This window comes from Ranitomeya imitator, chromosome 1 (assembly GCF_032444005.1).
Source record: "Ranitomeya imitator isolate aRanImi1 chromosome 1, aRanImi1.pri, whole genome shotgun sequence".
In the NCBI taxonomy this organism is placed as follows: Eukaryota; Metazoa; Chordata; class Amphibia; order Anura; family Dendrobatidae; genus Ranitomeya; species Ranitomeya imitator.
The window spans coordinates 12,958,917-12,982,576 of NC_091282.1; the positions used below are offsets into that span (position 1 = coordinate 12,958,917).

General features: G+C 46.0%; 1 pseudogene; it reads left to right on the plus strand.

The window, feature by feature from the left end:
• The window catches only part of LOC138658290 (zinc finger protein 850-like), a 242,457-nt pseudogene that overhangs the window by 198,043 nt on the left and 20,754 nt on the right, over nucleotides 1–23,660 (plus strand).

Here is a 23,660-nt window from a genome sequence, read left to right on the forward strand (position 1 = left end):
ACATGATGCTCCATACAATATAATGGCCCCACATGATGCTCCTTACTGTATAATGGCCTCACAATGCTCCACTCTGTATAATGGCCACACATGATGCTGCATACTGTATAATGGCCACACATGATGCTCCATACTGTATAAAGGCTCTACATAGTGCTCCATACTGTATAATGGCCCCACATAGTGCTCCATACTGTATAATGGTGCCACATGATGCTCCATACTGTATAATGTCCTCACATAATGCTCCATACTGTATAATGGCCTCACATGATGCTCCATAATGTATAATGGCCTCACATTAAAAAAAACAACTCAGCTCTGCCCGCTCCATCGCTGATCTGGTCTTCTCATATATCAGTCCTACCTGTGAGCATGCACGCCATCTCAGTAATAGCGCCGTCACTCTCCTCAGCCCTTGCACCATCCTTGTCCACAGCATGCGCGCAGACTGATGGGATGACTGATGGGAGACTGAGGAGCAGAGGAGAGTGGCCGCGGCGTGAGTGATGTGTGAGATGACGAGCAGGCTGAGGAGAATGGCGATGATGCTAGTTTTGAGGAGACGGCCCTCGTGCATACGGACGGGAGGGCTCTGCGTGCTCCCTCTGGGATGCATACCACAGGTTCGCCATCACTGCCTGAGGGGCTCTGAATATGGAGTTTGCAAACTATACTAGGAAAATCTGCGCTGTGCTATATACTATGTGGGCTGTGTTATATACTTCATGGGCTGTGTTATATACTTCATGGGCTGTGCTATATACTACGTGGCTGTGCTATATACTACGTGGCTGTGCTATATACTACCTGGGCTGTGCTATATACTATGTGGGCTGTGCTATATACTATGTGGGCTGTGCTATATACTATGTGGGCTGTGCTATATACTGCGTGGGCTGTGCAATATACTATGTGGCTGTGCTATATACTACGTGGGCTGTGTTATATGCTACGTGGGCTGTGAGACTCTTTCGCCCAGGGCCCTCAAAAACCTGGAGCTGGCCCTGGCTTCACTGATTGTTCACCACGAACTGGCGCGGGATTTGAACCACGCTTCGCTTCTAGGTCGTTCCCGACCGGCCGAATCTTGTTTATTCATTGCATTATTCTGAAATCTTCATAAATAAACTACATACATATTCTAGAATACCCGATGTGTTAGAATCGGGCCACCATCTAGTATAGGTATAAAGAGCAATACAATCATGAAACTTCATTGAAAACCTTAAACATAACTAGCAAAATGGCAGCATATAGAGGTAATTTGATCAATAGGCCTCTATACAAAATAAATAAACTCAAATAGTTTGGTGGTGAACTTCCAGCGATTTGGTAGAAGCTCCTACAGGGCATTTCTATGTGAGCTGTTGACCTTATCTATTTATATTATGTGTATTATCTGTGCATTGATCTTTTCATGGCCCTTTTCTTTAAGGAAATTTGGCACCGCAAATTGGTGAGCTATGTAAATGCCCTGTGTCCGGTCTGATGGGTGGTGTTTCCTCTTATTTCCTCCACCCCATCCTTCCCCGCTGTCCGCAATATTTTCTGTAATTTGAATAGGTGTCCTCCGTAGTTCGCGTGTGCGCAATGCAGTCTTGCCTCGCGCACGCGCAGTATGCTTTGCCCAACTGCGGGCAAAGCCGAAAAGCATTACTGTGCATGCGCCGGCGCACTATGTCCCGGAAGTATTTAGCTGTGTTCCGGGATATAGTGCATCAGCGCATGCTCAGTAATGCTTTTCAGCTTTGCCCGCAGTTGGGCAAAGCATACTGCGCGTGCGCGAGGCAAGATGGCATTGCGCACATGCGAACTACGGAAGACACCTACTCAAATTACAGAAAATATTGCGGACAGTGGGGAAGGATGGGGTGGAGGAAAGAAGAGGAAACACCGCCCATCGGAGGACCGGACACAGAGCATTTACATAGCCCACCAATTTGAGGTGACAGATTCCCTTTAACGCTGGATGCTCACCACCAAACTATTTGAGTTTATTTATTTTGTATAGATTCATATTAACCCCTTAGCGACCGCCGATACGCTTTTTAACGGCGGCCGCTAAGGGTACTTAAGCCACAGCGCCGTTAATTAACGGCGCTGTGGAAAAAGTACATAGCGCCCCCCAGAGGCCGATTTTCTGCCGGGGGCAGCCGAGACCCCAGAGAACATGATTCGGGTCGGTTTTCACCGACCCCGCATTTGCGATCGCCGGTAATTAACCGTTTACCGGCGATCGCAAAAAAAAAAAAAAACGCATTAGTATTGTGTTTCTCTCCCCTCTAATGTGATCGGACATTAGAGGGGAGAGAAATAGGGTCCCCCTGAGCCCCCCACGGTACCTTATGTACCGGAGAAGGTGCCCCCCTGGTCCCCGACCCTCCTCCTTCCTGTCCGGGCTCCAAAATGGCGGGCGCATGTGCAGATGCGCCCGCCAAAACCTTACGTCCCCCGGTGTATTGGGGTCGGTTTTTACCGACCCCCTGGAGCGATCGCAATCCCGGGGGTCTTTACAGACCCCGGGGGTTGCGATCGCTGCAAATAGTTTGTAAAAAAAAAAAAAAATGCTTTGCATTTCTCTCCCCTCTGATGTGATTGCACATCAGAAGGGAGAGAAATAGAGCCCCCGAGCCCCCCACCATACCTCTAGTGGTCCGGCTGATGTCCCCCTGTCCCCGGTCCCCAGCCCACGGCTCCTGGCCCCCCTTCTTCTTCTCTGCTGGAAGAAAATGGCGGGCGCATGCGCAGTGCGCCTGCCATGATCTGCCAGCAGAGACCCAGCAACCTATGAGAATTTTCTCATTGGCTGCTGGGTTTTGATTACTGTAATATGTCCAATTACAGTGATCAAAACCCCTAATATTTAATAAATATGGCAGCACTTGGGCTGTACCTCTCTCTTCTCTCCTTGTAGTTGTTCTAGGAGAGAAGAGAGAGAGACTACAGTTCAAGTGCTGCCCTGTCAGTTATTCACAAAACATAATATCTGCCTCCGCCAGCATCCCATTTACCCACCCCCGTTCTCCGTAATCCCTGCATCATCAGCAGAGGATTATAAAAAAAAAAAAGAAAAAAAAAATTCTAATTTAAAAAAAAAAAATTTTTAGGGTTAGGGGAGGAATTAGATAAAATGGCCCGCAGAACTTTCAGTGCGTAGCAAGCTTACAGCCTGCTTTGCTCCGGCAGCGAAACAGATTCTGCCCCTGAAGCTGAGCAGCTTTCAGACAGTGATGATGACTCTTCCTCCACGGGATCCCCCAGCCCGGTGGTAGCGGAGTCGGTCGTCACTGCTGAAGCTTCAGAGGCAGGACCAAGTACCGCAGTCCCCCCACCGCTGTGGTATAATGACACCTCATTTTCCCCTCAAATTCCCCCTTTTTCTGCAGTCCCTGGAATAAAAGTAGATGTCGCCAATTTTACCCCCATTGATTTTTTTGAAATTTTCATTAGCCCCGAAGTCCTGCAATTAATCGTCCACCAAACAAACCTATATGCCCGGCAATATATTTCCCAAAAACCCACTGCCTTTCATTCCCGTTCCTGGATCCCCACAAATGTCCCCGAAATTAAAAAATTCTTAGGCCTCACCCTGAATATGGGTATAGTAAAAAAAAAACCACTCTCCGCTCTTACTGGGCAACAAAAGCTGTCCACTGCACCCCTGTATTTGCAGCCATCATGCCCCGAGCCCGTTACGAAGCCCTGATGAGATTCCTCCACTTCAGTGACAATTCCCAAGCTCTCCCAAGAGCTGACCCCAACTACGATCGGCTAAATAAATTAAGACCCCTAATTTCCCTCCTAAAAACTTCCTTTCTAAATTCCTATACCCCAGAGCAAAATGTGGCAGTCGACGAGTCCTTGATGAGCTACAAGGGCCGTCTTTCATTCCGCCAATTTATTCCCTCCAAGAGAGCCAAATACGGCGTAAAATTATATAAAACTTGCGAGAGCTCATCAGGGTACACGTCCACCTTCCTAATTTATGAAGGTAGGGACCGCCAAATAAACCCCCCAAACTGCCCCCAGACAATTGGTATCCCAGGCAAAATTGTCTGGGAGCTAATGACGCTCTTTCTCAATCAAGGGTACCACGTGTATACCGACAACTATTACACGAGCATCCCCCTATACAAATCCCTCCATGCTGCAAATACAGGGGCCTGTGGGACAGTGAGGAAAAACAGAGTGGGGTTTCCGTCACAGTTGGTGTCCAGACGTTTGGAGAGGGGGGCGTCATTTTCACTTGCAAGCGATCAACTTCTTGCAGTGAAGTGGAAAGACAGGAAGGACGTCTATATGCTTTCCACACTGCATACGGACACCACTGTGACGGTCAGAGAGAGGGGTGCCACCAGGGACAAAGAAAAACCTGCCTGCGTCACAGACTATAACAGACATATGGGTGGCGTAGACCTGTCAGACCAGGTTCTGCAACCATACCTGGTCAAGAGGAAGACCAGGGCGTGGTATAAAAAGGTGGCAATCTATCTAATTCAAACTGCCACATATAACAGTTTTGTCCTATATAAAAAATCTCAAGGACCACTTACGTTCCTGCACTTTCAGGAAAAAGTAGTAGAGAGCCTCATATTTCAGTCCATGGCACCGGGGGAAGCCTTCGACTCTGAGGATTCCCGGAGACTTTCAGGACGCCATTTTCCTCACCCTGTCCCTGTCACTCCCACCCAAAGGTATCCTCAAAAAAGGTGCCGAGTTTGCAGAAAGCATGGCAGACGGAGTGATTCCCGATTTCTATTGCCCCACATGCCCATCCCAACCAGGCCTTTGTATCTCCCCCTGTTTTGAGACCTACCACACCACCTCCAATTATTAGTTTGTTTTTTTCAATAATTTTTATTTTCTGCTTAGTGGCCCCAGTAGTACAATTTGGAACAATTGATAAATAATATTTTAATTAGTAGATCCCATTTTACCCCATTTCACAATTAATTCCAGAACTCGATCAATCCCATACCAAACTACTATCCCAACAAATTCTCATCCACGTACCCACGTCTGTACGCTCTAGAGTGTGGACCCCACAAATGTTCTTGCAAAGTCAGGTCATCTGAAAATTCTACGACTCGATCAATCCCATACCAAACTACTATCCCAACAAATTCTCATCCACGTACCCACGTCTGTACGCTCTAGAGTGTGGACCCCACAAATGTTCTTGCAAAGTCAGGTCATCTGAAAATTCTACGACTCGATCAATCCCATACCAAACTACTATCCCAACAAATTCTCATCCACGTACCCACGTCTGTACGCTCTAGAGTGTGGACCCCACAAATGTTCTTGCAAAGTCAGGTCATCTGAAAATTCTACGACTCGATCAATCCCATACCAAACTACTATTCCAACAAATTCTCGTCCACGTACCTATGTCAATAAGCGTTAGAATGTAGACCCCAGAAATGATCTTGAAAAGTGAGATTATCTGAAAATGAATTCTAGGACTTGATCACTCACAAACATTTTTGACCATTTATCTAACTTTGACTGTTTTTATAACTGTCTTGCTACACAAAACTTTGGCTTCCATTTATATTACTTATATTTATGTTGATGATACGGGCATGATCATTTTATTGTAGGATTTCTAAAAAAATTAGGAAGTTCCGTACTTATACACTATGGGCTTTACTTTATGGTTCTTGCCGAACCTCTGGTACCAGACAATACTTTCTATAGAGAACAGGTTGTTTTGTGCATATAGCGGTTCTGACCTTGGCGGGTGGGAGCTTGCTTTGGTGTACCACGTCTATTGGCACATTCGTCTCTCATATAGGGATTGATGGAGCTAAAAGGACGTTGTACGACCAGTCTCTGAAAGTGTCTGCCATTCTAGCCCTGATGGTGTTCTTTCATCTTTGGAACAAACTCCGCTTTGCCACATAGTTGGCTGCATTTTCCTACACATTTTGCCCTTCATTCCAGTACAGTTTTTCTTCCTGCTACAATATACGCAAATGCGGGACAACTGTTTTGTTAGCAAGACCAATTTTATAGTCAGCCAATGTGTTTTAGGAGCATGCCTCCCTCTGTGAATAATAATTCCTGGAAGGATTTTCTTTTTTGCTCAATGTCTCTAGAAGCTTTGAATGGGTCCTGGATCTTCAATTTCAAATAAAGCCAAATTTGGCACATTGTGCCCCTTTCTGTCCAAGCCCTGCCATTTGTCCAAACAGAACTTTTTTACTACATATGGGATATCGCTGCACTCATAATAAAGTGGGTAACGAATTGTGGGGTCCACTTTTTGATGTTATTTCTGAAAAAGTGAGACATTCAGGTCTAAAACAAGATTCTCGTGGAAAAAAATGAATTTTTTCAATATGACGACCTAAGGTTATCAAACTCTGTGTCATACATGTGGGTTCAAATTGCTCAAAATACCCCGGATTAAAATCTTTGAGGGGTGTAGTTTCCAAAACGGGGTCAGTTGTGGGGGGTTTCTGCTGTTAGGCACATCTACAAACCCAAAATGGCGTCCGCTCTCACAATTAAGAGATTAAAAAGTCAAACGGCGCGCCTTCCCTTCCAAGCTCTGCAGTGCGCCCAAACAGAGGTTTACCCCCACATACGGGGTATCGACATACTCAGGACAAATTGCACAACAACATTTGGGGTCCATTATGTCTTGCTACCCTTGGGAAAATAAAAAATTGGGGGTGAAAAGATCATTTTTGTGAAAAAAAAATGATTTTTAATTTTTTCGGCTCTACGTTATAAACTTGTGTGAAGCACTTGGGGGTTCAAAGTGTTGACCACACACCTAGATAAGTTCCTTAGGGGGTCTAGTTTCCAAAATGGTGTCACTTGTGGGGGGTTTCCACTGTTTAGGCACATCAGGGGCTCTCCAAACGCGACATGGTGTCCGATCTCAATTCCAGAGAATTCTATGCTGAAAAAGTCAAATGGCGCTCCTTCCCTTCTGAGCTCTACTGTGCACCCAAACAGAGGTTTACCCCCACATACGGGGTATCGACATACTCAGGACAAATTGCACAACAACTTTTGGGGTCCATTATGTCTTGCTACCCTTGGGAAAATAAAAAATTGGGGGTGAAAAGTTCATTTTTGTGGAAAAAAATGATTTTTTTCGACTCTACGTTATAAACTTGTGTGAAGCACTTAGGGGTTCAAAGTGTTGACCACACACCTAGATAAGTTCCTTAGGGGGTCTAGTTTCCAAAATGGTGTCACTTGTGGGGGGTTTCCACTGTTTAGGCACATCAGGGGCTCTCCAAACGCGACATGGTGTCCGATCTCAATTCCAGGGAATTCTATGTTGAAAAAGCCAAATGGCGCTCCTTCCCTTCTGAGCTCTACTGTGCACCCAAACAGTGGTCCCTCCCCACATATGGGGTATCGGCATTCTCCGGACAAATTGCACAACAAATTATGTGGTTCATTTTCTTTTTTTACACTTGTGAAAATAAAAAAAATTGGTTCTGAAGTAAAATGTTTGTGAAAAAAAGTAAAATGTTCATTTTTTCCTTCCACATTGCTTCAGTTCCTGTGCAGCAACTGAAGGGTTAATAAACTTCTTGAATGTGGTTTTGCGCACCTTGAGGGGTGCAGTTTTTAAAATTTTGGGCATTTTCTGCTACATAGACCCCTCAAACTGACTTCAAATGTGAGGTGGTCCCTAAAAAAAATGGTTTTGTAAATTTTGCTGTAAAAATAAGAAATTGCTGGTCAAATTTTAACCCTTATAACTCCCTAATAAAAAAAAAAATGTTTTCCAAAATTGTGCTGATGTAAAGTAGACATATGGGAAATGTTATTTATTGACCATTTTGTGTGACATATCTCTTTGATGTAAGGGAATAAAAATTCAAATTTTGAAACTTACTAAATTTTCAAAATTTTCGCCATATTTCCGTTTTTTTAATAAATAAAAGCAAGTAATATCAAATAAATGTTACCACTAACATGAAGTACAATATGTCACGAAAAAACAATCTCAGAATCAGCGGGATCCGTTGAAGCGTTCCAGAGTTATAACCTCATAAAGTGACAGTGGTCAGAATTGTAAAAATTGGCCTGGTCATTTAGTACCAAATTGGCTCTGTCACTAAGGGGTTAATCAAATTGCCTCTATATGCTGTCATTTTGCTAGTTAATATTGATAACGATCTACTGGGTTTGGGCTGCTTTGAATCCTCTTTTGCACAGACCGGATCTTTACTTGGTAACAGCTCTGCTGATGTTAACAGTACTTTCTATTTGATCTGTTCTGTATTATCCTTACCGTTTGTCCATTGATTCATCTACGGCTTAACGTACAGGGCTGGCAGCACACCATCTATTCATTTAAGATTTTTAGATTTAGATTTTTTTCTTATTAATCTATCTGTAATCTTGCCTGAAGAAGGAGCCTCTGCTCTGAAAGCTGCAAACATACTATTTTCTGGTTAGCAAATTAAAGGTATCACTACCAGAATACTTCTGTCATCATTGGGCAGAAAAGCATTCACAAAGATTTTCAATGAAGTTTCATGATTGAATTGCTCTTTATACTGTGGTATGGCGACTGGTCATGTGATTAATGGGTGGTATGTATCACAGAGGTGGGTGGCCCTGTGATGGAAGCCTGGGTGTGTTTTGTTCAGCAGATCTACTGCTGAGGGTTTTACTATACGTTGTGAGGGCTTCCAGGTGACTTGGAGAGATGGTTGGGTCCAGTCATCTACATACTTATCCAAAGCGGTGTGTCTGAGCACCTAAGATGCTTGTATGAGGACCTGCGGTGATGTCACGATCACCTGACTAGCCATGTGATAGGTTACAACTATGTAATAGAGCTGTGTTTGGCACATGTGATTGAGTGTTTGGGAGTCTGCTAGTGTGGACAGACTTCCTTGTGTCCAGTCTGGACACTACAGAGTGGTCTGTGTCTTGAGAGGGAGAAGCCTTTCTGTGTCCATGGCTTCAGAGCCTGAGTGCTGGACATTGCACAGCCATATACATGAACATAAACATTGAAATTGACTATTGCGATTGATGCTCTCCCTTTATCTATGTCCTGGGGAGGACCTTATTTGGTCAGGTGTTTCTAGTGAGCCTTTCTGGTATTTTAAATGTTTTTATATCATGGTGTTTACATATGTCTTTTTTGTGTCCGGAGAAATAAAATTATTTTGTGAAGGTGATCCCTAGTTATATGCATACCCCATCCCTCCCGAGTCTCAACATATGACTAAGCAGTAATGTAAAGCCACATATGGGTTATTTCCACGTTCAGCAGAAATTGCGTGACAAATTTTGGTGCCTTTTTTTTTTTTTTTACCCATTTCCACTTATGAAAATGTAAAATTTGGGTCTATAACAAAATTTTTGTTGCAAAAATGTAATTTTTTTTTCTTCACTGCCCAATGGTATAAAATTCTGTGAGGCTCATGTTGTGTCAATATGATCACTGCGCCCCTAGATTAATACATTGAGAGTTGTAGTTTATAACATAGGGTCATATATGGGGGTGATTCTGCTGTTCTGGTATCTAAGGGGCTCTGCAAGTGTGACATGGCACCCTCAAACCATTGCAGCAAAATCTGAACTCCAATATGATGCTTCTTCCCTTCTGAGCTTTGCAATGTTTCTCAAGAGTAGTTTTCCCCCACATATGGCATATCAGTATACTCAGGAGGAATTGCAAAACAAATTTTGGGGTCCACTTTCTCCTGCAATACTTAAGAAAATGAAAAATTAAATTATAGTTAAAACAACATTTTTGTAGGAATTTTTTTTTTCTATTTTCACAATTCAACGTTCTAAAATTATGTGAAGCACTTGTTGGTTCAGGGTGCTCACCGCAAGTCTAGATAAATTCCTTGAGTGTTCTAATTTCGAAAGAAAGGTAACTTTGGGGGGGGGGGGGGGTGGTTTTCCACTGTTTGGGCATTCCAAATGCGACATGGCATCTGCTAATGATCCTAGCCAATTTTGTTCTCCAAAAGTCAAATGACGATCCTTCTCTTCTGAGCCAATCCATGCAGCCAAACAGTAGTTTCCCCCCATGTATGGGGTATTTGTATGCTCAGGAGAAATTGCACAACATATTTTGGGGTCAATTTTCTTCTGTTACCCTTGAAAAAATAAAATATGGGTCTAAAGTAACATTTTTGTTAAAGTAAAATGTTAATTTTTTCCTTCTACATTGCTTTAGGTTCTGCAAAGCATCCGAAGGGTTATTAAACTTATTGAATGTGATTTTAAGCACCTTGAGGGGTGCAGTTTTTAGACTTGTGGCACTTTTGAGTATTTTCTGTCATACATACCCCTCAAAGTCACTTCAAATGTGATGTGGTCTCTAAAATAAAAATGGTTTTGTAAACTTTGTGGTAATAATGAGAAATCACTGGTGAACTTTTAACCCTTCCACCTTTCTAACCAAATAGTTATGTTTCAAATACTGTGTTAATGTAAAGTAGAAATATGGGAAATTTTATTTATTAACTATGTTGTGTGACTTAACACTCTGAATTAAGGGCATAAAAATTAAAAGTTTTAAAATTGCGAAAGTTCCAAAATTTTCCCCAAATGTCCATTTTTTTCCACAAATAAACGCAAGTCATATTAAAGAAATTTTACAAGTATCGTGAAGTACAACATGTCACGAAAAATCTATCTCAAAATCAGTGGGATTCGTTGAAGCGTTCCAGAGCTATAAACACACATGACTGAGTCATGAAGGTGAAAACGGTATGAAGAGATTAAAGCTCTATTTTTAATTGTGTGGACACTTTCTACACTAAGGGCATGAGAGAGTGAAATGGTACTGGTGGTACTTTAATGGGTAAATCCTGATGGTAGGTTCCCTTTAAGAACTGTTTAGTTGCTGTCTAATTTCCGCCACCCCTGACTTGTGCCTTTTTGACCAATTTATAAGTGTTATTCTCTTTACCCATCATTGTGTTAATGTTATGGCATTTAGCTGTCTTCCTTATTATTGGTACTTTCACTGATGAGGGTCTTCATTGTGAGCTCCATAAAATAAATTTAAAAATCCCTTTCTGTTGTAGAAAAAAAAAAAATCACATGTAATCTCTTTCATCCTTATAGGAAATCCTTGTGAGACTAACAGATTATCACTAAATTGTAAAAAAGAAGATATGAGGAAGCACTCTAATGGAGAAAACCTCATTACCCTTCATGGACCTCCTGGACTTCACAGCACTTCACATTCTTATAATCCTCCTAATCATGGGGAACCCTCTCCTGAGCAATCTCGCATTGTTACCACAATTCCGGGTGATAAAGTGGATACAAGATTTCAGGGTGACAAGCAAATTACTAAAAGCTCAGATATTTTGACACAAAGAAAGCAAAAAGGAGAAAAGACATACTGCTGTTCAGAATGTGGGAAATACTTTACAAATAAAACAAAATTTGTTATACATCAGAGAATTCACACAGGAGAAAAGCCATTTTCATGTTCAAACTGTGGGAAGGCCTTCACAGAAAAAGGGAGTCTTATTAAACATCAGCGAATTCACACAGGGGAGAAGCCATATTCATGTTCAGAATGTGGTAAATGCTTTACAGATAAAGGGAGTCTTATTATACATCAGAAAATTCACACTGGAGAAAAGCCATATTCATGTTCGGAATGTGGGAAGTCCTTCACAGATAAATCAAGTTTTACTAGGCATCAGAGAATTCATACAGGAGAGGCTCCATATTCGTGTTCAGAATGCGGGAAATGCTTTGTAGACAAAGGGAGTCTTAATGCACATCAGAGAATTCACACAGGAGAGAAGCCATATTCATGTTCTGAATGTGGGAAATGCTTTTCGGGTAAAGGGAGTGTTACTATACATCAGAAAATTCACACTGGAGAAAAGCCATTTTCATGTTCAGAATGTGTGAAGTCCTTCACAGATAAATCAAGTCTTACTAGACATCAGAGAATTCATACAGGAGAGACTCCATATTCATGTTCAGAATGTGGCAAATTGTTTCGTGATCAATCAAATCTTATTAAACATCAAAGAATTCACAGCGGGGTAAAACCTTATTCATGTTTACAATGTAGAAAATGCTTTACAGAGAAATCACAACTTGTTAAACATCAAAGAACTCACTAATGAGAGAATCTCATGTACTGTATTTTCGCCCACCCCTTGTAGATTGAGCCCTCGCGGGCAGGGTCCTCTCTCCTCCTGTACCAGTCGTGACTTGTATTGTTTAAGATTATTGTGCTTTTTTTATTATGTATACACCTCCTCACATGTAAAGCGACATCGAATAAATGGCGCTATAATAATAATAAATAATATAATCTGTATTCATGTTCACTCTGTTAGACATGCTTTAGAGATAAATCTGGTGTTGTGAGACACGAGAGAAGTCACACAGGAGGGAAGCCGTGTTCATGTCCAGAATGTTTGAAAACTTTTGTAAATAAATTAAATCTTGTTAGACATGAGAGAAGTCCTACAGAGAAAAAATGGAGTATTGGTACTCACTGTAAAATCTTTCTTGGAGCCTTCATTGGGGGACACAGGTAACCATGGATGTATGCTGCTGTAACTAGGCAAAAAAAATTGGCACCTCCTCAGCAGTATACACACACCGACAGTCACAAAGCTTGTCAGTTAGTGAAAAAGCAGTAGGGGAAGGAACCATAGAAAGCAAAACAATAAAAAAGTCCCAACCGAAGGCACATAGGCACATACAGGGAGGGTGCTGTGTCACCCAACGAAGGCTCCAACAAAGAGATTTCATGGTGAGTACCAAAAATCCATCTTTCTTTATCGCTTTATTGGTGAACACAGGTAAACATGGGACACCCTAAAGCAGTCCCAAGGGAGGGAATAAAATAACTTTGGAAATCTCTGGTCGGAGAGTGGATGACCGCTTTCTGCACAACCTTTCTTCCAAAGCTGGCATCTGCCGAAGCATAGGTATGGAATCGGTAAAACCTTGCAAAAGTGTGAAGGAAAGATTAGGTAGCTGCCTTACAAATTTGAGATGCAGAGGCCTGGTGACGAACGGCCCAGGAGGCCCCCACCGTTCAGATAAAGTGTGCCTTTACCCCTGGATGGGGTGGTCTGCTATTAACTCGATGTGCCTCCAAGATACAAATCAGGCATGTGATTTTCGATTTTGAGGCTGGAAGACCCTTATGATGACTCTCATTAATAAGAAAGAGTAAGAGTGCCGCAAATAAGCTGTCCTAGAGAGTTAGAGTCGAAGAGCTCTGACCAGATCCAACATGTGGAGAGACCTTTCCAAGGGATTAACTGGGGAAGGGCAAAAGGAATATAGAACGATAGCCACATTGATGTTGAAAGGATTTTGAAACAACCGGTCTGAGGACTACTTTGTCCTGATGGATAACGAGAAAAGGAGAACGACAGGAAAGAGCATCCAGTTCTGAGTCTCGTCTGATATACGTGATAGCCACCAAGAAGGCAACTTTCTAGGAAAGAAGTCGTAATGTCCTGGATGGACTAGAACGGAGAGGGCTGAAGAGCATATAGGACCAAGTTAAAGTCCCATGGATCTACAGGAGGCTGATAAGGTGGGGCCAGTTGAAGAAGGTCCCTGAGGAAGGTCTTGACCTGTGGTCGAGATGCAAAATCCTTCTGAAACAGGATCGAGAGGGCAGAGACTTGACCCTTGCGAGTGCTGAGGGAAAGTTTGGAATCAAGATCAGACTAAAGAAAAGCCAGGATGGCAGGAAGAAAGAAAGACATGTGAGACAACAGATTGTCTTAATATCCGCAAAACTAGGCCCTCCAAGTTCTATGATAAATGCGAGAAGATGTGGGCTTTCTCATACTGACCATGGTCTGTATACCTGAGGTGAAAACCCTGCTTTCCTTCAGAACAGTGGCCTCAACGAATGAGAATTCTGGTGGAAGAGGGGACCCTGTGGAAGAAGATCCAGACAGTCTGGAAGTTTCCAGGGGTGTCTGCAAGCATGTTGCATACCAAGCATGTCTGGGCCAGTCTGGAGACACCATAATTACAGGTACTCCCTCTGGCTTGATTTTCTTGACAACCCTCAGAATTAAGGGAAGAGGCAGTAAGAGATATAGAAGGTGAACAAGAAACCAAAAAGGGACCAGGGCATCCTGACCAATTGCCAGAGGATCCTGTGACCTGGCTATGTAAAGGCAGGAAAGTTGTGAGCTATGCCCTTCTGTGACCCCCACAATTATTTTTTTATTTTTTTTTTTGGGGGGGGGAGGGAATTAGACCTTATGCTATGTTGCCCTATGATTTGTATGTACGCCCCTGGTGACGATCCTCTCAGCCTGTCCTGAAAGACACCAGGCTTGGGGTGTCGGTGAGATTGAGGTGGGTTTCAGGGAGCACGAGATGGGTGTCAGGGGGCATGGGGTGAGTCAGTGAGCTTAGGGTGGATGTGAGGGCCCAGCCTCAGTCTTTCCTCTTCTGCTCCCTGGATCACTAGTCTCAGACCACCTGCCCTCTGCTCTGCAATGTATAGTAGGAAGATCAGGCAGGAGACCTGAGGAGGTGCAGGACTACAACACTTCGAAGCTCAGTCCTGGCATGCTGGGACTTGTAGTGACACAGCACCTAGAGCTTGCTGAGTGTCATCACCCCCTGGGGTCTGCTTTCTTGTGCCAACCATAGCCCACCTCTTTACACTGTGCAGCCCTCCCACCTGATCCATAGGTGAAGCCCCCAGGCTGCTGCCTGCCTGCACACTGATCCCCCTGCACTATGCACAGCAGGCAGGGAAGGGTTAACCATTACAGGCAAGCCTGGGTGCCGCCCCTTGTAACCAGGAGGGATCCCCTGCTGCAGAGAATTGCTCTATTTTTTAGAAACATGGAGCTTCAGACTCCAGGCTGCAGTCTACACGGACAGTCACTGTGTCCGGTGATCAAGTGTTGCCACAAATCAGTGCTGCACAGAAAAGCAGCAGACAACGCTCCATGTACAGGGAGACCCTGCTGCTGCTGTTGGGGGATTTCCTGCCCCTGGACTGAGGGAGGAAGCTTTCAGCAAGACAGCGCAGGTCGGCAGTGATTGCAGCCTGTACTGTAATACTAAGTACAGGCTGCGATCACTGCTGGTGCTGCAGATACTTACCCCGAACCCTCGCTCCCAGCAGCTTCTCCTCAACATCTTCTGTCATCGCAGCCCACAGCAAACAAAATGGCCGCGATCTCCTCTCACAGCTGTGACGTTGCAGCCCAGAGAAGCGGCCTCAATGTAAGAGATGCGGTCGGGGTCCGACTGTTGGATCCTATGCCCATGGCTGCCGTAAGTGAGGAGTGCAAGTGTCGTTCCCAGACACACACACCCCCACTAGTCAAAATGGCAGCCCCCAGTGGCACACACAAATGTCAATAAATAAAAAACTATTAAAGGAGTTAATTTAATTTTGTATTAAAAATAATTGATTGTATAATCAATAATTATTAATACAAAAATTAAAATCACGGCACCCTCCCTTTAAGCTCAGGTTTATTCTCAGTATGAGGCCGGCGTCACACTCAGCGTATAAAAATACGGTCCCCAAAATAGTGGTCCGTATCTCATCTGTAGGCAGGGTGTGTCAGTGTATTTTGCGCATGGCATCCTCCGTATATGTAATCCGTATTTTTCTCACCCCCATTGACTTTCATTAGCGGATTTTTTGCGCAATACGGTGACAAACGCAGCATGCTGCGATGTTCTACGGCCGTAGAAGACCGTATAATACGGATCAGTAAAATACGGCTGATAGGAGCTGGGGCATAGAGAATAATTGTACCGTGTGCAATCCGTATTTTCAGCACCTCTCATACGTCCGTAAAACTCGCAGGTGTGAGGCCGGGCTAACAAGTACGGAGTTGCAGTACAGAGGACGCCCTTACAGACAGAACTGTGAGCACAGACAAAATGAATTCTGCTCCAGTCACCGCTGAGCTAAGCTGAAGGAATCACAGGTCTTTCACCAGTCTCCCCTGAGCCCCGCCCCCTGATCACATGACGGTGACGTCACCACAGGTCCTTCACCATTCTCCCCTGAGCCCCGCCCCCTGATCACATGACGGTGACGTCACCACAGGTCCTTCCGCTCTCAGTGCAGCAGCTCCGTCCTGGTTGTGTGCAGCTCGTGTTCTCTGGTGTCAGCCAGCAGCAGATTTCCCGCCATTCCGGTGAGATTACAGGAGGGTTTGTGGTAAATCTGTGAGAGGAGAGTGTGGGGTGAGATCAGAGCTGTTCCTGTGGAGGCTCCTGCTCCCTGTGACTGCGGCTCCTCACTGTTGGGGACGGGCAGCATTGTATGGGGGATGTGCAGCGTCTGCTCCTCATCTCACAGCCCTGCTGGAGGTGTAGTTACCACGGTGACCGTCCTCTGCTGGTGGTGTAGTTACCACGGTGACCATCCCCCGCTGGCGGTGTAGTTACCACGGTGACCGTCCCCCGCTGGCGGTGTAGTTACCACGGTGACCGTCCTCTGCTGGTGCTATAGTTACCACAGTGACCGTCCTCCTAGGAGGCTGATGATGAGCGGTCAGACCGGCGGAGGAGGCCGCAGTGGAGTTTTGTGGCTTTTCCTCCTGATAAATGTTGATATTTGGCAGAATTTAGTGATTGTCGTTCTATCGTCACCTGTGATTTCCATTTTCTTCTTCATCATGAAGACGCCGGCAGGACGAGATCCCTCCAGCTGATCCAGTGCTCATCCCTCCTCCTCCTGAATGACCCCGAGGATGGACGAGGACGGGGATGAGACCACCAGAAGATTATTCCACTTCGCCCTGGAGATCATCTCCCTGCTGAGCGGAGAGGTAACTCCTCTACATTTCTATCAGCTTTATTGTGTTCTGTGACAAGTCCGACATCCAGAATAGAGAGAAGGATTCTTTACTGTAAGAGCAGTGATTGTGTGGAGCTCTCTGCCCGGAGGAGTTGTCATGGGGATTCCCTATAAGAGCTGTAGAGGGGCCGGGATGTCTGTCCGGAGGGGAATAATATTCCCGGTTATGGCCCCAGATTACTGGAGACGGTTATTGATCCCGGGATTTCTACTGATTGTCAGATCTGGAGTCGGGAAGGAATCTTCTCCCTAAGTGTCTCTCTCCATACACAGGATTACACAATAGTGAGGAAGACACCGGGGGACGGTGTGACTCCCATCATCCATCTCCAGGAGTCAGGAGGGCGGAGCCCGGGCCCCATCACAGAGCCTCCCCCGCACTCCCTGCTACATGAGAGGAACAAGAAGATCCTGGAGCTCAGCAACAAGATGATTGATCTGCTGAGCGGAGAGGTGACTGCTGGGAGATTATACAGGACTGGAGGATTCTGGGTGATGAGCGGAGAGGTGACTGCTGGGAGATTATACAGGACTGGAGGATTCTGGGTGATGAGCGGAGAGGTGACTGCTGGGAGATTATACAGGACTGGAGGATTCTGGGTGATGAGCGGAGAGGTGACTGCTGGGACATTATACAGGACTGGGGGATTCTGGGTGATGAGCGGAGAGGTGACTGCTGGGACATTACACAGCACTGGAGGATTCTGGGTGATGAGCGGAGAGGTGACTGCTGGGAGATTATACAGCACTGGAGGATTCTGGGTGATGAGCGGAGAGGTGACTGCTGGGACATTATACAGGACTGGAGGATTCTGGGTGATGAGCGGAGAGGTGACTGCTGGGACATTATACAGGACTGGAGGATTCTGGGTGATGAGCGGAGAGGTGACTGCTGGGAGATTATACAGCACTGGAGGATTCTGGGTGATGAGCGGAGAGGTGACTGCTGGGACATTATACAGCACTGGAGGATTCTGGGTGATGAGCGGAGAGGTGACTGCTGGGACATTATACAGCACTGGAGGATTCTGGGTGATGAGCGGAGAGGTGACTGCTGGGAGATTATACAGGACTGGAGGATTCTGGGTGATGAGCGGAGAGGTGACTGCTGGGACATTATACAGCACTGGAGGATTCTGGGTGATGAGCGGAGAGGTGACTGCTGGGACATTATACAGCACTGGAGGATTCTGGGTGATGAGCGGAGAGGTGACTGCTGGGACATTATACAGCACTGGAGGATTCTGGGTGATGAGCGGAGAGGTGACTGCTGGGTCTTTATACAGGAGTGGAGGATTCTGGGTGATGAGCGGAGAGGTGACTGCTGGGAGGTTATACAGCACTGGAGGATTCTGGGGGATGAGCGGAGAGGTGACTGCTGGGACATTATACAGCACTGGAGGATTCTGGGTGATGAACGGAGAGGTGACTGCTGGGAGATTATACAGGACTGGAGGATTCTGGGTGATGAGCGGAGAGGTGACTGCTGGGACATTATACAGCACTGGAGGATTCTGGGTGATGAGTGGAGAGGTGACTGCTGGGACATTATACAGCACTGGAGGATTCTGGGTGATGAGCGGAGAGGTGACTGCTGGGACATTATACAGGACTGAGGGATTCTGGGTGATGAGCGGAGAGGTGACTGCTGGGACATTATACAGCACTGCAGGATTCTGGGTGATGAGCGGAGAGGTGACTGCTGGGAGATTATACAGCACTGGAGGATTCTGGGTGATGAGTGGAGAGGTGACTGCTGGGACATTATACAGCACTGGAGGATTCTGGGTGATGAGCGGAGAGGTGACTGCTGGGATATTATACAGGACTGGAGGATTCTGGGTGATGAGTGGAGAGGTGACTGCTGGGAGATTATACAGGACTGGAGGATTCTGGGTGATGAGCGGAGAGGTGACTGCTGGGACATTATACAGGACTGGAGGATTCTAGGTGATGAGCGGAGAGGTGACTGCTGGGACATTATACAGCACTGGAGGATTCTGGGTGATGAGCGGAGAGGTGACTGCTGGGAGATTATACAGCACTGGAGGATTCTGGGTGATGAACGGAGAGGTGACTGCTGGGATATTATACAGGACTGGAGGATTCTGGGTGATGAGCGGAGAGGTGACTGCTGGGAGATTATACAGCACTGGAGGATTCTGGGTGATGAGCGGAGAGGTGACTGCTGGGACATTATACAGGACTGGAGGATTCTGGGTGATGAGCGGAGAGGTGACTGCTGGGACATTATACAGCACTGGAGGATTCTGGGTGATGAGTGGAGAGGTGACTGCTGGGACATTATACAGCACTGGAGGATTCTGGGTAATGAGCGGAGAGGTGACTGCTGGGACATTATACAGCACTGGAGGATTCTGGGTGATGAGCGGAGAGGTGACTGCTGGGACATTATACAGGACTGGAGGATTCTGGGTGATGAGTGGAGAGGTGACTGCCTGGACATTATATAGCACTGGAGGATTCTGGGTGATGAGCGGGGAGGTGACTGCTGGGACATTATACAGCACTGGAGGATTCTGGGTGATGAACGGAGAGGTGACTGCTGGGACATTATACAGCACTGGAGGATTCTGGGTGATGAACGGAGAGGTGACTGCTGGGATATTATACAGGACTGGAGGATTCTGGGTGATGAACGGAGAGGTGACTGCTGGGACATTATACAGCACTGGAGGATTCTGGGTGATGAACGGAGAGGTGACTGCTGGGATATTATACAGGACTGGAGGATTCTGGGTGATGAACGGAGAGGTGACTGCTGGGACATTATACAGCACTGGAGGATTCTGGGTGATGAACGGAGAGGTGACTGCTGGGATATTATACAGGACTGGAGGATTCTGGGTGATGAGCGGAGAGGTGACTGCTGGGACATTATACAGGACTGGAGGATTCTGGGTGATGAGCGGAGAGGTGACTGCTGGGAGATTATACAGCACTGGAGGATTCTGGGTGATGAGCGGAGAGGTGACTGCTGGGACATTATACAGCACTGGAGGATTCTGGGTGATGAGCGGAGAGGTGACTGCTGGGAGATTATACAGCACTGGAGGATTCTGGGTGATGAACGGAGAGGTGACTGCTGGGATATTATACAGGACTGGAGGATTCTGGGTGATGAACGGAGAGGTGACTGCTGGGATATTATACAGGACTGGAGGATTCTGGGTGATGAGCGGAGAGGTGACTGCTGGGAGATTATACAGCACTGGAGGATTCTGGGTGATGAGTGGAGAGGTGACTGCTGGGACATTATACAGGACTGGAGGATTCTGGGTGATGAGCGGAGAGGTGACTGCTGGGACATTATACAGGACTGGAGGATTCTGGGTGATGAGCAGAGAGGTGACTGCTGGGACATTATACAGGACTGGAGGATTCTGGGTGATGAATGGAGAGGTGACTGCTGGGACATTATACAGCACTGGAGGATTCTGGGTGATGAGCGGAGAGGTGACTGCTGGGACATTATACAGGACTGGAGGATTCTGGGTGATGAGCGGAGAGGTGACTGCTGGGATATTATACAGGACTGGAGGATTCTGGGTGATGAACGGAGAGGTGACTGCTGGGATATTATACAGGACTGGAGGATTCTGGGTGATGAGCGGAGAGGTGACTGCTGGGACATTATACAGCACTGGAGGATTCTGGGTGATGAGCGGAGAGGTGACTGCTGGGACATTATACAGCACTGGAGGATTCTGGGTGATGAGTGGAGAGGTGACTGCTGGGACATTATACAGCACTGGAGGATTCTGGGTGATGAGTGGAGAGGTGACTGCTGGGACATTATATAGCACTGGAGGATTCTGGGTGATGAGCGGGGAGGTGACTGCTGGGACATTATACAGGACTGGAGGATTCTGGGTGATGAGCGGAGAGGTGACTGCTGGGACATTATACAGGACTGGAGGATTCTGGGTGATGAGCGGAGAGGTGACTGCTGGGAGATTATACAGCACTGGAGGATTCTGGGTGATGAACGGAGAGGTGACTGCTGGGATATTATACAGGACTGGAGGATTCTGGGTGATGAGTGGAGAGGTGACTGCTGGGAGATTATACAGCACTGGAGGATTCTGGGTGATGAGTGGAGAGGTGACTGCTGGGACATTATACAGCACTGGAGGATTCTGGGTGATGAGCGGAGAGGTGACTGCTGGGAGATTATACAGCACTGGAGGATTCTGGGTGATGAGCGGAGAGGTGACTGCTGGGACATTATACAGCACTGGAGGATTCTGGGTGATGAGCGGAGAGGTGACTGCTGGGACATTATACAGGACTGGAGGATTCTGGGTGATGAGCGGAGAGGTGACTGCTGGGACATTATACAGCACTGGAGGATTCTGGGTGATGAGTGGAGAGGTGACTGCTGGGACATTATACAGCACTGGAGGATTCTGGGTGATGAGCGGAGAGGTGACTGCTGGGACATTATACAGCACTGGAGGATTCTGGGTGATGAGCGGAGAGGTGACTGCTGGGACATTATACAGCACTGGAGGATTCTGGGTGATGAGCGGAGAGGTGACTGCTGGGACATTATACAGCACTGGAGGATTCTGGGTGATGACGGTGTGGCTGTTGTCAGGTTCCTATAAGGTGTCAGGACGTCGCTGTCTATCTCTCCATGGAGGAGTGGGAGTATCTAGAAGGACACCAGGATCGGTACCAGGATGTGATGATGGAGGAGCTCCGGCCTCTTACACCACGAGGTGAGAGGCTCCTTGTTGGCTCCGGTGGATGTGATGACGTCTCTCCGGCGTCGTCCTATAATAGATGAGTTTTCTCCAGACTTGCTCCGGTTTTCTCTACATTTTCTCCGTCTGACAACAGCTTTCATTTCCCTGATTATTTTCTTCTGATCTGTGAGTCGCGGTTTCTCCGCTGTCGTCTCGTCTTCATCAGTCTTGAGTCTTCGTCCTCGGCGGCTTCTTTCACAATCTTTCTCCTTCCTTAGAGCATCGGTCACATTTTGTCTGCAGATGTCCCGTCCTTCTGTCCGTTCTGTCTTGTGAGTTCTTTCTGTCCCTTAAGGTACCGTCACATTTTGCGACACTGCAGCGATCTAGACAACGATCCTGATCGCTGCAGCGTCGCTGTGTGGTTGCTGGAGAGCTGTCACACAGACAGCTCTCCAGCGACCAACTATGCGAAGTCCCCTGGTAACCAGGGTAAACATCGGGTTACTAAGTGCAGGGCCGCGCTTAGTAACCCGATGTTTACCCTGGTTACCAGTGCTAATGTAAAAAAAAACAAACACTACATACTTACATTCTGGTGTCTGTCCCCCGGCGCTGTGCTTTCCTGCACTGACTGTGAGCGCCGGCTGGCCATAAAGCACAGCGGTGACGTCACCGCTGTAATCTGCTTTACGGCTGGCCGGCGCTCACAGTGCAGGGAAGCAGAACGCCGAGGGACGCGACAGACACCGGAATGTAAGTATGAAGGGCCTTTGTGGTACCTTATCGGTGTATTATTGTTTTTAATGCTATTATATACTGTTTATTTTTGTTAGGGGTGGTCTCATTAACAGTTGCCTTTTAGATCTGTCCTATATATACAAATGTAGCCTCTTGATCAATTTGATCTGAATAGAATGTGGCTGTTCGCCTGATATCTACCTTAATCCATTTTTTATAAATTGTGATTTTTTTTCCCCGTGTAATCTGGGTAAACATTGTGTTATGAAGCGCAGGGCCGCACTCACGATGTTTACTCTGTTTACCATTGTAAATGTAAAACAAAAAACAAAAAAACCCTTACATTCCGGTGTGTGACACGTACATCGCCGTCAGCTTTCTGCACTATGCCAGCCCTAAAGCACAGCACAGCGTTTAAGTCAACGGTGTGCTCTGCTTTTACTTTACGGCCGGGAATGACAGTGTCATTCACTGCGGGAAGATGACGGCGAGGGACGTGGTAGACACCGTAATGTAAGTGTGTAGTATTTTTTGGTATTTTTCAATTTTTGGAGTGGGTAAAACACTGCGCTAGTAACCCGATATTCCCTGGTTTCCAGCGAAGACATCGCTGGATCGGTGTCAAACACGCCGATCCAACAATGACAGCTTGTGATCAGTGACCCAATAAAGGTCCTGATCATTCGCAGAGACCTACAATCTCCCAGCAGGGGCCTGATCGTTGGTCGCTGGCACGCATAACGATTTCAGAAAAGATAACGTTGCTACGTGACAAAAAACAACTATATCGTTAATGAAATCGTTGTGTGATGGTACCTTTACGGTAGGTTTTAAAATTGATATATTGTGAAATGCTCTTTGTGTTTGTAACATCTCATAGTACAATGAGATGTTCCTCATAGTACATGAGGAAGGTGACGGGCACAAGGGGGCATTCTTTGCGTCTGGAGGAGAGAAGGTTTTTCCACCAACATAGAAGAGGATTCTTTACTGTTAGGGCAGTGAGAATCTGGAATTGCTTGCCTGAGGAGGTGGTGATGGCGAACTCAGTCGAGGGGTTCAAGAGAGGCCTGGATGTCTTCCTGGAGCAGAACAATATTGTATCATACAATTATTAGGTTCTGTAGAAGGACGTAGATCTGGGTATTTATTATGATGGAATATAGGCTGAACTGGATGGACAAATGTCTTTTTTCGGCCTTACTAACTATGTTACTATGTTACAATGAAAGCCTGCCCTAAAAAAATTTGAACAAAAAATTGATAAAATTGTGTCAGACATTGCACATCAGGTGTTACAAACACAAGATTTGTTTATACGGCGCAAGGTGTGATTTGGTGCAAACTTTATTTTAGACAAAGAAACTCCGTATTTTTGATCAAATTAACAATTTTATTAC